Consider the following 16,015-nt stretch of genomic DNA (forward strand, 5'->3'; position numbering starts at 1 on the left):
AGGCCCCACCCACCTTATCCACTGTGAAAGGGCAGGAAGGAATCAAATGACCAGAAGGAATGTAGTCAAAGGTGCCCAGGTTAGGATCGAAGACAGCCAGAGAGCCAATCAGACTGTGACAAATTCCAGGTGCCTGCATGGGGGGGAAGAGTCTCTAACCTTAATAAGGAGACAGGCACAAGGGCTCAGGGGTACCCACTTTTCCAGTGTTCCCTATTCCTCAGGGTAGCTGTCTATCTTTTCCTCCCCCTCTTTTTCAAACAAATCATCTTCCTTTATTTTAAACTTTATTCCTTTAATTTGTTACTGGTGCTGAGTTTGTGAAACTGGTTAGCTACTTGTTCTGGCCAAGCAGCGGTGTGTACCCCTGATGCAACACAACTCTCATGTTTGAGTAATTTTAAAACACTTTAATGAATGTGAAAACTAAGGTTTATGTCAGGAGAATTTAAGTATTTTATCTATTTTTGAGTTTATTAGATTAAGTTGAAATTAACAAACGTGTTTGCCTGCATATTTCTTTGGGACACAGCCTATGGTAAGTAATGTCATAACTGATGCAAAAGTTTTGGTGTAGAAACCAGAGAGAAATAGTAGGTCAGCTGCAGTATTTATTTATTTTTTAACCCTTAGGACTTAGAATTTTCTGATTGTGATGAGCCAGTGACAGACATCTGAGTATTTGGAAATCACAGCAATTGCTGTTTTTCCATTTGCCTGTGAAACAAAGACACAGGTGATTCATCCTCCTGCTGTGCTTCTCAGTGCTGTCTTCATAGTAGGGATGTGGTCATGGTTAGGTCGAGACAGGCCAGTCCAGAATGTTAATCACAGGGGAATCCCTGATGGAATTATGAATATACAGAGTCCACCATAAATGTGTACAAAGAAAAAGAAAAAGTTGCATAAACATTTGAATACTAAATTTATTGAGACATCATGAGGTTAATACAAGTTACCTTTGGCCTCTATAATTACAAGAGATGGTCAAAGTGGTGGCCATTAGCTTCCAGATGTTCATTAGTATGGCAAACTGCTGAAGTGTGTATACATTTTTTAGTGTATGTGCTGCCGAAGCGAGCACAGGTACAATTTTTTTTTTTTTTTTGGTACCAGGGATCGAACTCGGGTCTTTGCGCTTGCGCAGCAGGCGGCGAAACCACTGAGCTAAATCCCCGGCCCTGTGTATACATTTTTTTGTGGACTCTGTATGTGAGTTTTCCTTTTGAATCTTCAAGATAGTTCCAAGATAAAATGTCCTAAGGATGAAATTTGTTGCCTTTTCTAGCACATAAACAACGTTTGTAGCTGCTGAGCATTTGTTGCATAATTATTGATGTCTAATTGAGCACATGCTAGCTTTTCTCTTCTCTTCATGCTTTGACGCTATTATCAGAAAAAGTTGTCTGTGTTTTATGCTGGAGATATTTATGAAAGCAGTTTTTTTCCCTAAAACCGTTGATCTCTTACGTTCCCCCTCAAACTGAGCACTAAAAAGCAAAATGACAGTAGTTATCTTTATGAAAAATATGAATCAAAAGTGTGATGGGGAAAGCACATCATTAGTTTCTCCAGCAAAATTTTCTTTTTTCTTGCGTAGACCATTCCTTAGCTTTCTTGTGACATTTGTAAGATTTTTGATACAGAACAGTTAGTTTTGGAAGTCTTCGGTGAAAGGAAAGAAGTCTATATGCCCATTGAGATGATTGATAGTTTTGACAAATGTTTATCACAGTAATCCAGAAACAACCATTTTAACTATCTCAAAGTACACAGGATGCTTACTTATGAAATAATAAACAGGGACAGGGATTTAGCTCAGTGGTTCCACTGCCTGCCTCGCAAGCAGAAGGTCCGGAGTTCGATCCCTGGTACAAAAAAAAAAAAAAAAAGAAAAGAAATAATAAACATTCCAGCCAAGAAGCTGATTGGTCTACTTTTCCCAACTGAATCATATTCATACCATAGGGATTAAGAAAATTGCCTCTGCTTAAATCTAAGCTCTTAATTCTTCCACTATTTCTTTCTTTTTTTTTGGTACTGGATATCGAACTCCAGTCCTTGTGCTTTTGAGGCAGGCAGCAGAACCACTGAGCTAAATCCCCAGCCCTTCTTCCACTATTTCTTAAGAGAGCTTGAGCAAAGTTTTTAACCTCTGCATGGCCAGTTTCTCAATCAGTTAAGTGAAGTAGCAGCAAAACCTACTTAGAGGATTAAGGTTAAATGCATGGGCACTTAGGCAATGTTGTATAAGTTTTAGCCTGATGCTGGTTTGTTGGATAATTTTCCCTAAGTAAAAAAAGTTAATGCCAAAAAAGAATACATTTCTTTGTAATAAATTTAATAAAAGATGGCAAGTTTTATTTACTCATAACTATAAATCATTGCTGAAAATTTAAAATATTTAAACAAATAGGCATACTATTTTCTTTCTTTTTTTTGCATACTATTTTCTTAAGTCAGAAATGTCAAAAAAAAAATTTTGTCAAGATGGCAATGCTTGCCAAATTATGTAGAGATTCAGTGAATTTCTTATCAAGATCCCAGCTGCCTTTATTTTTATTCAGAAATTGTCAAGTGACCCTAAAATTCATCTGTAAATGCTAAGGACCTAGAATACCCAGCACAGTCCTGAAGAACAATGAAGGACTTACACTTCCAGATTTCAAAGTTGCTACAAAGCTACAGGAGTCAGACAGCATAGAGCTGACATAAGTTAACCATAAGTTATGAGTTAGGCACAAAGGTCAACACCAAAGAATTAATTTTCATGTACTCTTTTCTTTTTCCTATTCCATGGAGCTGGTATTCAAGGTAACCACTCTACCTCTTAGCCATGCTCATAGCCTGCTATTGTCAATTAATGTTCAAAGAGGTGTCTAAGCAACTCAAGGCAGAGGAGTCTTTCTAACAAGTGGCACTGGGCCAATTGGCTCTCCACCTGCTAAAGAAGACATTTGGACCCTTACCTCACACCATACACAGAAATCAACTCAAAATTTGTCATGGACCTAAATGTAACAGCTAAAATTATAAAACTATTAGAAGAAAATCCAAGAGTAAATAATCACGATCTTGTGTTAGACAATGGTTTCTTTTGTTTTCTCACTATGTAGTTCAGGCTGTCCTTGAACTCACTATGTAGTCAAGGCTGGCCTCAAACTTCCTGCAGTCCTCCTGCCTTAGCCTTCAGGGCATTGGGATTACAGATGTGTGCCACCACACCCAGCTTCCATTTAGTTATTCTTCATATCTTCTTTCTTTGCTAAAATTTAATTTTTTTGTTTCAAGAGAGCTTTTCATTGCTTGTTGAAGTATTTTTAATACTTGCCTTAAAATACTTGTCTCCTTAAATATGTGTCAGATAATTCCATCATCTAGGTCATCTAGGGTATTGGTTTTTTAATTGTCTTATCTTATTCAGTTTGAGATTTCCGTAATTCTTGTTATGACAAGCGATTTTCACTTGTATCCTGGACATTTTGGATATGGTAGTATCCATGTTAGTAACCATTCTCTGACATTGCTTCACTGGACAAAAGAGGATGCTGCTGCCCACTGAGGGATGTCCAGGTTCCCCACTGGGCCTCTGATGACTTGCATTGCCTCTAAGGACATAAAGCGCTGTTGCTCCTCTCTTAGTCTCTAGTAGCCTGTGATGGAGGGGCTTGGTGCCACCAGGCAGGGATGAAGTCCTGGCTTCCGGCTTGGTCTTCCCTGAGGCCATGGCAGCAGTGCAGAGGGGACCTCGGCTGTGAGGGATCATTTGAGCTGTCACGTGCAGATCTCCCACTCCTGTCCGGAAGTGAGGGGATTTTTTTTGTGGTGTTTGCCTGTAATAGACAGTGATTGTATTAAAGTTTTCTATCTTCTCAGGATGTCCCTTTTTTGATCCTTTAACTAGAGATTAAAAAAATTGTCTGTGCTGTTGGATTTTCCTGGTTGTTGGCTCTTCTAGTACCCAGTTTCATATATGTGAGGCAAAACCAAAACTCACCACCATATTGTTCTTCACGTCTTGAGATTCTTAGTCTGCCTTCTTTTCTCCATCTTTCAGTCTTTTATGTTTGTTTCAAGTGTAACACCCAGGGTTGTTGCTGTATTTAGCAGGAGGAATCAGAACTGCATCTACTCCATCTAGTCCTGGAAATGGAAACCAATTTGTCAAATCTTTAAAACGCTCAACATAGATTTACCATATGACTCAGCAATTTCATTTCTAGGTATCTATCCAAGAAATATTAAAGCATATCTCTACATAAATACTTGTATAAGAACATTCACAGCAGTATCAGTCACAATAGCTGTAGAGACAATCCAAATACATATCAGTTAATGAATTGGTAAACAAAATGTTATTTCACTTGGCATGTTTTTTTTTTTCCCAGTACCAGGGATCGAACTCAGGACCTTGCACTTGTGAGGCAGGTGCGTTGCTACCAAGCTAAAGCCCTGACCCACTTGGCATGTGTTTTAGGTTCATTTCTGTTTCAGCATTTAGGGATCTGTTGGTTCCTCCTGTAGAGAACCTGTACCAGGCAAAGGGTCTTGCAAGCCTTCAGCAGCCTGGGTATATTTCACTCTAGCTTTGGATTGTTAAGGGTTGGATTTGTAGCTTGGAGAGCTTGCCAGGTGTCCCGCTGGGCTTGCTGGGCATCTGGAGCAGCACTGAGGCAGCACAATGGAGCCTGTGTGCAGAGTCCCTTCTCCAGGCTCCACAGTCACCACCTGTTATCTGGGTCTCCGCCACACCTGCAGCGGCACCATAGAGGGGAATTGTTGCGGGGCACAGTGAGCGTCCCACTGCAGGATGCTTAGGCTTGGGAGGACACACAGGCTGAGGAGCAGGTGCAGGCTGGAAGCTTCACCGTCGAGGTGAAGATGATTCCCGGTTTCAGGAGCCCAGTTCCTCAGTCTTGGGTCAAACAGAGTCACATTTGCTGCCAGTTACAAACTGGACGCGAGTGTGTGCTGTGCATGGGGGTAGCTCCTTCCCACACCCAGTGGAGCTGCCGCCTCTTCAGCTGTGGGTTTTGTATGGGTGGAATCTGTTACTCTGGGTGATGTCCTTTCGGATATGTAAACCCAGACCCCCGAATTTCTCCTCCCTTCTGGGCCACCTCTCGCTTGTATCCTTGGCTGCTACTGTCACTTGGGTGAAGTGATGGCGATGCGGAAACCTGCAACATTGTTTTGTCAAGACAGGTATGTGGCTGATAGAAGGTTCATGGGTACACTCCCACTGGAAGCCCAGGAGCTCGCTGCTTGGCAGTGAATTGGCACAACTCCAAGGCAGACTTCTGACCCCAGAAATGCCAGAAATCCTGCCTCTCACCTTGAGTGAATGAAGTGGGCAATGGGGAAACCATCAGACCTTCTCTGACTCCTCGGGCCAGGATGAGCATGGGCACAGCCAAATTTCTTCACCAAAGCAAATTCACACAATTAGTGTGTTTGAATCCAGGGAGTATTTTTATTTTGGGGGTACCGGGGATCAAACTCGGGTCCTTGAGCCTGCACAGCAGGTGACAAAACCACTGGGTTAAATCCCCTGCAATTTCTTTTTGGAAAAAAAAAAAAAAAGGAAATATTCACTGCACATTTTGATCACAGCTCATGTGGTAATACACTGGGTGGAGCTCCAAGGTAGGACAGGACTTTTGCAAAAGGCCAGGCAAATGGGAGGAGGCCTGAGGCCAGGGGGGCCACTCTGGGAAGACGCTACCATCACAGTTTGGGAGCCACTCCCTCTATCGACCTGCATTTAGTGAGGGGTAAAGGTGTCTTTTAGAGGTGAAGGGCACACAAGAGAAACATTCAGCAGGTTTTGTGGGTGACTCCAGCTGCAGACGTTTCTAGCACCTCTTGGTTTCCTTATCTAACACTTGATGGCAGTGAGCAGGGCAGGGGGTACCGAGCAGGACTGAGTGGCCGGGAAGTCTGGGAGGGAGAGCTGTGCAAAGGGAAACAGGCTCTTTCCTGCCCACAAGAGCACATTTCTGTGGATGGCGGTGGAGCAGGAGCTGGGTGTGAGAATGTGCTGTGGGAACAGCTAGGAGGAGCCTGGGCAGAGCTGGAAGCAGGGCTGAGCAGGGCCACAGGAAGCACCCAGGAGTGGCAGAGACCAAAGGGTGGTGCTCTCCTCAGCCTCAGTAACGGCACGGAGCATGTTCTTACCTAGCCACCTCCTCTCCCAAGCAGTCCTGTGGACCTCCAGGTCATCATTAAAGCCAGGATGCCTTGGCCATGGCCTCTCCAAGAATAAACTAGATGGGGCTGGGGATGTAGCTCAGTGGTGCCGCACCTGTCTGGAAAGCACAAGGTCCTGAGGTTGATCCCTGGTATGGAAAAAAAAAAAAGAACAAACTAGACAAGAAAATAAAATTGTTAGGATCACCACAGAGGGACAGGGGATAAACAAATGCCTGAGCCCTTAGCCTATTGCTTATTAAAAACATGACTTTTGTTTTCTTCTCAAAAGGCAGCCAGGGATTTAAAACTGCTTTTGGTAAAAAATCAGAACAAAATAAAACATCAAAAAGCACAGTGACTGTTCCCTTGGCCCTACAGATGCCTAATGGGTAACTAGAAACAGGTCAAAGCTTGCTGCCATCTCTGCCTTCGTTTTATATTTGTCTTTTCTTTTGAGACAGGGTCTCACTATGTATTTCAGGCTGGCCTCTTCTTCACTGTTAGCCCAGGCTGGGCCGGAGCTCACGGTGATTGTCCTGCCTCAGCCTTCTGACTGCTGGGATCACAATTGTGCTCTCGGTTCAGTTCCCGCCTGAGCTCTGCATTCAGTCAGGTCTGTGTGAAACTCAGACCCTATGGTTTGTGAGCCCTAAACCTGCCTAGACTATTTCATCCCCTTCACATCTGAAGACAGCAGCATGGGAGGTTTCAGAGGCCTTCACCCCCATCTCCTGTGCCACCTGGGCTCCGGCAGAGCCTGGCAAGGCTGACACTGCTGCACCTACGCAGGAGCCACACTGAGGAGAGCAGTCTGCTCCTGAAGCCATAGGGATCTCTCCGGAGCTGCAGAACTGGAACAGAGATCGAGATCTGTCAGAGCAGCCCACAAGCCGGCCTCAGTGTTCCCTCCAGTGCTGCCTTCTAGTTGAAGTTCATCCCCATATTTTCTTTCTTCCCAATTAAAGCTTCTGCCTGTGAGTTTGTGCTGTTGCCCCGGTTTACATTTCTGCTATTGGTGAAGCCGGGATCTCATTGTAGCCCAGTCCACGAGTTTGCTGCAGGCAGAGACTAGGGAAAGAAGGGAGTGTCCCAGGGTCCTAGATTTCAGGCAGCCTCATGCTGGGGAGCCAGGCCAGCTGTCCCTGGCCTTCAGGGTGACGCGGTCCCAAGAGCTCAGAGCTGTGAACCTTGAAAGTTCTTCATTTCTGTCTTCTTGTATTTATTCCTTTTCACATTTTTTAAATGAAAAGTTCTTTTAAAATACTTACCTCTACTGTACAGCATAGTATCTATAGATAATAACACTGCATTGTGTACTTAAAAAGGGCCCACAGTGTAGATCTCATAGTGAAGGCTACACACACACACACACACACACACACACCCAAAGGAGTGAGAAGCATTCATCTAAAACTCCTGAGGGGCCCAGGGTTCTCTGAAGAAAAGGGTTCAGTGCTGGCAAGAAAAGGCACAGGTGCTGGGACAAATTTTGCAACTACCAGCAGCAAGGCTGGACAGCGGTTAGAAAACAGCCTTTGGGCCAGGGCGTTGTTACAGTGAGAATTTAGGGAAGGGCAGCGAGGATTGTTCACATGGAAGCTGCACTGGCTATCAGGAGATGGCAGGGTAGTGTGAAGTGGGGCGTCTCGGGATGAGAGGACAGGACAGGAGAAGTGCTCATGGCTCTGCAGCAGTTGGGGCGATAGCAAAGTTCATACCGAAGCAGGAAGGGTGGAGCCTCAGGCTAAACCTACAGCGATTTTAAGTCAGGGTTTCAACACACATTCAGGAGTGCGTGTTGAAAGGCTGTGGAATAGTCTTTTGTTGGTTTTGGCCTTAGCTTTTCTTTCTTTCTCTCTTTCCTTCTTCCTTCCTTCCCTCCTTCCCTCCTTCCTTCCTTCTTCCTTCCTTCCTTATTTCCTTCCTTCTCTCTCTCTTTCTTTCTATTTGTTTTTTTGAGACAATCTCACTATGCAGTCCAGGCTGGGCTTGAACTTGTGGTGATCCTCCTGCTTCAGCCTCCCAAGTGCTGGGATTATAGCTTGGCACCACCGCACCTGGTTGGCTTTACTTTTAACTGATTAATTTCCCTATTTCCTCTTTCCTCTACCTCCAGCCTTCATAATAAGCTTAGGCTGTCTCAGGACTTTTATTATAGGAAAGTTTTGGAGGCGGTGACATGTGCGACACAGACTGTGGTGACAGTTTCATGGCTGTGTACTGATCTCCTAGGTGACCAAGTTGTGTGCAGTAAATACGGGGCGTCTCTGTAGCCGGCCAATCATGCCTCAACAAAGTGGTTTAGACTAACTACTGACTCACTAGCACCCAAAGCCCTCTATTTGGACCCGGCGGCCGTTCCTCCCGTGGTCTTGGGGGGCTGCCCTGGGCGAGGTCCCTAGGTAAGCATGTGTGGGTCCCTTGGCTCCTACCCTGCTCCCGCGGCTCTGCCCCTCTCCCTGGAGGCTCAGCCAGGGAGGGGCAGGGGTGGAACGGAGGTGGGCAGGGCTAGGGGGCGGGGGCAGGAAGGCTGGGCTGCGGCTTGTGGCCGGCAGACACCCGGGCTCTGCTCTGGGGACAGAGCCCAGCCTTCCTCCGGTCCTGGCCCGCGCTGCCGCTCTCCCGCGCTCACTGGTGTGCACCGGACCAGCTCACTGACGCTCACTGGGTTGGCGCTGGTGTTTTCACCGGGGCGGGGGCAGGGCGAAGTCCGAGGTGGACAGGAGCAAGGATGGGGTTCTCCTATTAGCTTCCCCGGAGTGACTTGGTCTTCGGCCCCCTTTCTTGGTGTTGGTTAGTGTCTATTTCTTCTACGGCTGTCCGCTCCCCACCATTCCTTTTCTGCTTTGTTATCCGAGACACCGGCCCTCACGCATGGGTCACACTGGCGCCCCCCGATGGTGGCTTCTCGCTTGTTTGTCTAATGGGAGGCACTGTGGGGAGATTTGTGGTGGAAGTGTCACGGGGGGCGGTCCCCGGAGAGGGGGTGGGGACCTCACGTTGCCCAGAAGCATTTGTGTGTTTGATTTGCAGTGCTAAGGACTGCACCCAGGTCCTTTGCACTGTGATACATCTCAAGTGGTGTGGTTGGTTTTTTCTTCCTTTGAGTCAGGGTATTGCTAATTCACTCATTTGCCCAGGCTGCCCTCAAACTTGCGATGCTCCTGTCCCGGTCCCCCCAAATGCTGGGATTACAGGTGTGTGCCACCATGCAGCTCCAGATAGGTTCTTGACTCGTTGCAGGAAAGCAATGTCAGCATAATTGAGAGATAGAGGGAGATTTATTGGGGACAGCTGGGAAGTAAGAGACCAGCGTTAGGATTTCACTTCTGGGAGCTGAAGGGGATATACGCTGACTGAGAAGATCAGACCGGCAGGTTACAGAAGGACAAAGCCCGCTTTTACTGATCAGCTGAGCCGGGCTAGGTCTGGGTCATCATGACCTCAGCTCCGTTTTGCAATCGGCCCCCGGGAGAAGTTCTGTTTCAGACGGTCTCCGTGAGGCGCCTGCTTCTGCTCGGCGCAATCTCAGTTTTGTGGAAGCTCTGCTTGAAGTCAAGGGGACTATGGATCATAGGGAATGACTGGAGGCTCAGGGCGCTCCTGGGTAGCTGGATGTCCCTGTCATCTCCTAGCTTCGCATCCTCAGTCTCAGAGGGGCTGAGATAGGTTAGGTAAATTTAGGGCTAACCAACTTCAGACTGCCAGTAGTCGCCAGCCTCTCCCTAGGTAACTAACAGCCTCTCTGTGTGCTGAACAGGAAGGAATCTGACTCAGAGTTCCAAGGTGACAAAAGAAAAGGTGAAACATGAGGGTAAGGCTTCGTTTCATTTTTAGTTATCTATTGGGCGTCTGCAGATGAAGTCATTGTGTCTTAGCAAAAGGAGTTTATAAGTCTCTTACTGCCTCAGAAGAAAACACAGATCTTGCTTCTGGTGAGTAACATAGCAAGGGCCAAGGGCTTTGTTCGTCCCCTGTCCCTGTTTGGTCTCTGACTGTCAGAAGGAGAGGAAATGCATGGTCTCCCACACTCCCTCCCTGGCAGTGCTCAGCTTCCTCTTTCACTACAGCTCTGTCTGTGGCTCGTCCTCTCCTCGTGCTGCATGCCTGTTTTGTGTGTGTGTGTGGCTGCACAACGGCCTTAGCAAAAGCAGAATTTTTCCATAAGTGGGGAGCACTGTGTCTTCTCTCAGGACCATGTCTTTTTCAGCAGAATTTTTTTTTTTTTTTTTTGGACAGGGTTTTTCCATGTAGCCCTGGCTGGCCTCAAACTCGTGGCAATCCTCCTGCCTCAGCCTCCTGGGTGCTGAGATCACAGGCGTGCACCACCGTGTCCAGCTCTTTCCACCAGAAACTGCAAGGCAGAAACCTCAGTCAGCATCATTTTCCTCTCCTCCCTTCCGGGGATTCAGCCTTTGAGCTTCCATCCCCACCTTCTCAGAGTCAGAGCCTGCTGGGGAGGGAGAGGGCCTCTCCCAGAGGGCAGGTGCTCAGCAGCCACTTTCAGTTTTGTTCTCAGGGAGTTCAGTTCCCCAGGGGCAGAGCCTCGAGGGCAAAGGCACTGCTCCAGCTCCTCCACCTGGGCCCTCCCTTACATGTATCTTCTTTGGGGGATCTGGGAATCTGCATTTCTGGTCCATGTTGCAGTGTGATTTTCTCCAACTCACCATGGGCCCTTGTTATGGTTTGTATCTAGATATCCCTCCAAAGCCTCATGTGCTCATAGCTGGGGCTTTGGGGAGGTGATTGGATCATGGGTCATGATGCTCACCACTGGATGAGTCCACTGTGAGTTTATAGCCAAATGTGATGTTGGGAGGTGAAGCCCGGTTGGAGGAGGTGGTCCCTGGAGGTGTGGCCTGGAAGGGTCTCCCTCCCTCCTCCTCCCTTGATTCCTTTCTCTGTTTCCTGTCAGTCATGCCTTGAGCTCTTGTCCTCTGCCAGGCCTCTCTGCCATGCCGTTCTGCCTTGGAGAGAGTCAACTATGGACTGCAAGTTCTGCAAACCGTGAGCCAAAATGAACCTTTCCTTCCTTAATTTGTGGGTGTCAAGTATTTTGTCAGCCAACTGGATCAAGAGGTTGCTCATGGCAAGTGACTTTTCTTTGTCCCACATGCACACAGCTGGCTGTCAATAAGTGCTTACTGAGCTAGTGTGCATAGGAATTAAATCCTATAACCTATTAGTAAGGCAAGTGGACAAAGATAGGAGGCAGAAATAGCTTTTGTACTGGGGACAACAGTAGAGCCAGTCTGGCTTGGGCCTTTTGCAAAGACAGGGATGCAGTTGTGTGTTGGGAGGGTGGTCCAAGAGGAGGGGAGATTTTCACCCTTACTATTCTCAGGGAGCAGCTGGATTGGGGTGCAGTGTGGGTAGAGTAATCTGAGAAGACACTGGTTTGGGCAGAGATGCTGACTGGGTCCCGCTGCCCTCTGTGGAGAGTGTTTTCTTGTGAAATGAATCAGAACGTGAGCTAACACTGCAGACAGTGAGTATTTCTGTGCATTCTATGTGGGACCTGTAAGAGGTTGGTACTTGGATGACCTGTATTTCACAGCTTGGACCAGTGGCCCAGAGCAGGAAGGAAGCTGCCCAGCCTATGAGAAGCAGGATTCTGCCTGGCAGTTCCACCCCAAGCTCTGTGCTGTGGCCACAGTGACTCCATCCAAGAAGGAGAGTGAGGCCTGAGCCTTCTCTTTCCCCTCTGACAGCCAGAGGGACATGATCTGACTGCTGGCCATTGTGCCCTCTTCTAGCCACCTGGAGTGGCCCCTGTGTCCTCCCACCTCCTCTGTGGTGGCCTTGGCAGCTGCCCTCCAGGCTGCATCCCTGTGGGGCCACCTCAGGTCTGACAACGATCGATTCCCAAACCCAGGCCTGCTGCTGCCTTTGAGGAGCGGCACCAGATGGCAGAGATCCAGGAGGGAGTGGCCCCCATGTTATCCTTGAAGTCTCAAGCACCAATGAGCCATATCAGTGCCATCATCCCTCCTGGACTCTTTCTGACAGCAGCAGCAGCGGGTGTGACTACAGCTAGGCCATTTCTGTGGAAATGCAGGGGCTGTCTATCAAGCAGCTGCTTCCCTCCAGTTCCCTTTGCTCTTGCCATGACACGGGCTGTGCTAGAGCCCTACAGCCGCTCTGCAGACGCTAGCCTTGACTGCAGCAGGTTTGAAAGATGGCCCTATCCCAGAGGACTCCACTCTGCAGCCACTGCCAATGGCTCTGCTCTGACCCTGTCCCCTGTTACTACTGTGACAGTCCTCTAAAGGTGTGCTGAATCCTGGAGTCTGCCCATGTGCAGGGCCCTCTCTTTTACATAGGGAGTCTCCCTCACATTCCCAGGCACCAGGAGGGGAGCTGTGCAGAGTACAGAGGAGGGAACCAAGAGCAGCACAGCAGTGAGAACCAAGACCAGGTAATACCCAAGGGGACCCTGGCACATCTGTGAAGAGCAGAAGCTGCTGAAAGAGTTCTACAAAGCCAAGCCAGGCATGGTGGTGCACGCCTATAATTCCAGCACTTGGGAGGCTGAGGCAGGAAGATTGCTGCTAATTTGAGGCCAGGCTGGGCTTCACAGTGATTTCAAGGCCAGCCTGAGCTATAGAATGAGATCCTGACTCAAAAACAAAACAAAACAAAACAAAAACGAATTCTAGAAAGCTGCCAAGGAGGTAATGTGTGACCCGGAGATGCAACACTAACAGCTATAACACTAGGCTTCGGTCACCACAGCTCATCGGCCTATTCCTTAACTTCATAAACTTGCAATCCCACACCGTGTGGCATTCAGGGTCTGACTTCTTTTGCTGCTCTTCAGGTTTCTGTGATTTCTTGTCTATATCTCCCATCTTTCTGGAAGTGCCCGCCCTGTCTACCACGTGCTGGCCGCAAGGGGGCAGCAGAGGCTGAGGAAACCAGGTTAGACCTTTCTGTGGCTCCAGAATTACTCAGGCCTTGCTTTCCCTTCCCAGACCTGCGGCTTTAGACCTTCGGGATTCCCGAACTGTAGAACGCGCCCTCCTTTCAGCAATATGTTTTGAACGTGCAGCTAATAAAAATGCCTGAGCATTTGTACAAACAAATAACATTTAAAAGAAACAGAATTAAAGGTTTTATAATAGAAGTTCTAATGTGTTCTCTGCCTCCCCTTAGTCTGCCAGATTCCTGGAGCTGCCCCAGTGCTAGTGCCCCAACCCAGTGGCCTTTTAGACCTCAGCTGTGCCTTGGGCAGGCTCGGCTCCGGGCAGGGCTTGTCCATAGGGCTCTGTGACACTGTGTATTGTTTCTGGTGCTATTGAGCTTCCATCCCCACCGTATTATATACTAAAGCATCAAAGGGATAAAGTAAAAATGTTCAGAGTGAGCCTGTCATGGTAGTGTCTGGCTGTAACCCCAGCACCCTGGGAGGCTGAGGCAGGAGGATTGCAAATTCAAGCCCAAGCTGGGCAGCTAAGAGAGATCTTGTCTCAAAAACAACAGAACAACAAAACAAACAAAAAACCTAGGATTTGGGATGTAGTTCAATTCGAAGGCCTTGGATTCATTTCCCATTACTGAAAAAAACAAAACCTTCAGAGTGAAATGGTACTCAGTGAACTGCGTGCCTGAGCACTTGTCAGTGGTGACTGGAGAGCAGGTGTCCCTGGCCTGCCCCGGGGAAGGAAGGGTCTCTGGGACAGGAGAGGAACACAGTGTTCGATGTCCTGGGTGCTGTTAGAACCTGGGCCTGCTAGGGCCCCTCCCTCTTCTGTCCCAGACCCTCTCTAATTCTTTCAGGGACAGAGACCACAGTCTGAGACCTCTAAGCCTTTTTCTGAAACCCAGCTCTGAAGCCCCTTCCCCTGGGACGTGCCTGTCTCACCCTTGGGTGTGGATGGATCTGACTGGCTGGGATGGGATGGGAGGGCTGGTGAACTCTTCCCAGGCCACTTGCTGAGGTCACTGGCTCGCAGTACCTCACCAGCTCTCTAGGACTTGGCCTCTGGAAAAGAAGAACACCTTGCAGCATGAAGGTGGCCAACATGCAAGGAGAACACCGTGGCAAAAACTCAGTGTGGTCTGTCCTTTTCGTATCACCCAGTCCTCAGGCCGACGTCAGATGTAGGCTATCCTATGGAAAGCCTGCTGGAGATCTTGGGAGAAGTTCCCGTGCAGGCCTTTGGGAACTTTTCTGTGGGTGCGTCTAGGGATTTTGTAATTAACAGCCACCCTACTTCCCCAGCCTGATTCGCTGTGCTCTAATCTCCTGTCTCATTTCCCTCTGACAGACACATGTCCTTGAAGTTCTTTACGGGGTGCTGAGGGCATGGAGAGCTCTGTCTTCTATAGCTTCTTCCACCTGGAAGGGGCTGTAGACCTTACCTACTGGGGACTATGTGCTCTCTGAGCAGCTTGGGGTATTGTGGCTCATTGGCTGGATGAAGGAAAAAACCTGTCAGAAGACAATGAGGAAAGAGTTAGTGACTATTCAGTTCTCTGATGGGAGAAAGAAAATAACTTTACTATTATGCCCAAATATGAGGAGCAGATCAGATTTCCACGCCTCTTGTGGACAAAGTACGGCGAAGAGGTCAGGTTAGATCAATTGTTGGCAGCCTGAGAGCCATAGCCTTAGCATAATTACCCAGATAATGGATCTAATAAAAAATTAGGGCCTCAGTACAGGCATCCATTTAAGCTGTGGTGAATTAGGGTCATTAGTGACTCTACTTATCTGCACCCAGAGCAACACTGGAGTCTTACTTTCTAAAGAAGAGCCTCAGGTCCTCTGAAGTTCTCAGGAAGAGTTGTCTTCTTAGTCCTGTGAAAATTCTAGTGATCATGTAGAATTGTTATAGCTTGTCATTGATCCCTTGAGGAAGGAACAGAATCGTTCCTCAGGAAATGGGAATAAGGCTAGGGTCTTGGGGGGTTGTAGGGGTGCCTCTCTTGACATGTCTCTTTGGGATTTCTTGCAATGAATGACAGCAATCTGCTTGGGAAGATGGACCACCTGTAAGAGTTATGGAATTTCCTGCTTGTGCTTTATAAATGATTGCTTATTAGTTAGTAAGCTCAATCTTTCCAGATTGCTGCATGAGATGTAGCACCAGAAAGACATATTTGGAATGTTTGCCTGTCTGTCTGTCTGTCTATCTGTCTATCTATCTATCTATATCTTCTTGTCTTTTTTAAAATAAGAATGCCCCACCCCTTTGGTACTGGAGATTGAATTTAGGACCTTGCACTTACAAGGCAGGTGTGGTGCCACTGAGCTAAATCCTCAGCCCTATCAATGTCCTTTTTGAATAGTCTTTGGGGGAACTTGGCCGTAATGACCTGTTGTGAACTAAAAACTGTGTAATGTGCTATTTGATGTCCCTTTAAAAAAAAATTTATATATTAATTGGTACATTTTAGGTATACAATTTGTTTACATTTATCATTAGGTGTTTGTACCTGAACATGATGTTATCTTAGTTCTTATTTTTTTCCCCATTACCTATGCGCCCTTCACCCCCACCACCCTTCCCTATTTACATAGATTTTGTTTCCGTTTTGTTTTTTCTTTCTCATAATTTTTCCTTTCCTTTCTTCCCTTTCCCCTTCCCCTCCTGCCACCCCTACACCTTTGGACCTTTTCCTATTTCAAATTATCAATTATTCGTTTTAATCATTTTCATCCTTATTTACACTTTCAGTTTCTCACACTAGAGAAACTATTTGGTATTTAAACATGTGTGTCCTATTTATTTCACTTAAAAGTATGGCCTCAATGTGCATCCATTTAGCTATAAATGACTCTAGTTTCTTGTTCTTTATGGCTGAGTAGTACTCCATT

At 47.2% G+C, this 16,015-nt stretch overlaps 2 pseudogenes across 2 annotated transcripts in view; one reads left to right on the top strand and one right to left on the bottom strand.

Annotated features, from left to right (window-relative positions):
• Positions 1-16,015, top strand: part of LOC101716161 (regulating synaptic membrane exocytosis protein 1-like) — an 88,066-nt pseudogene that overhangs the window by 39,168 nt on the left and 32,883 nt on the right. The window contains exons 12-14 of the transcript XR_015448880.1: positions 6,654-8,594; positions 10,030-10,127; positions 10,432-12,610. The product of XR_015448880.1 is annotated as a regulating synaptic membrane exocytosis protein 1-like (transcript). The remainder of the gene's footprint in view (positions 1-6,653; positions 8,595-10,029; positions 10,128-10,431; positions 12,611-16,015) is intronic.
• Positions 2,020-16,015, bottom strand: part of LOC110350676 (transmembrane protein 50B pseudogene) — a 36,010-nt pseudogene continuing 22,014 nt past the window's right edge. The window contains exons 2-5 of the transcript XR_015448851.1: positions 14,557-14,626; positions 6,178-10,546; positions 3,998-4,143; positions 2,020-3,833 (exon numbers count right to left, since the gene is read on the bottom strand). The product of XR_015448851.1 is annotated as a transmembrane protein 50B pseudogene (transcript). The remainder of the gene's footprint in view (positions 3,834-3,997; positions 4,144-6,177; positions 10,547-14,556; positions 14,627-16,015) is intronic.

This window comes from Heterocephalus glaber, unplaced genomic scaffold (genome assembly GCF_053883595.1).
Source record: "Heterocephalus glaber isolate CG9 unplaced genomic scaffold, H.glaber_assembly_v1.0 deba00000594, whole genome shotgun sequence".
Classification (NCBI taxonomy): domain Eukaryota; kingdom Metazoa; phylum Chordata; class Mammalia; order Rodentia; family Bathyergidae; genus Heterocephalus; species Heterocephalus glaber.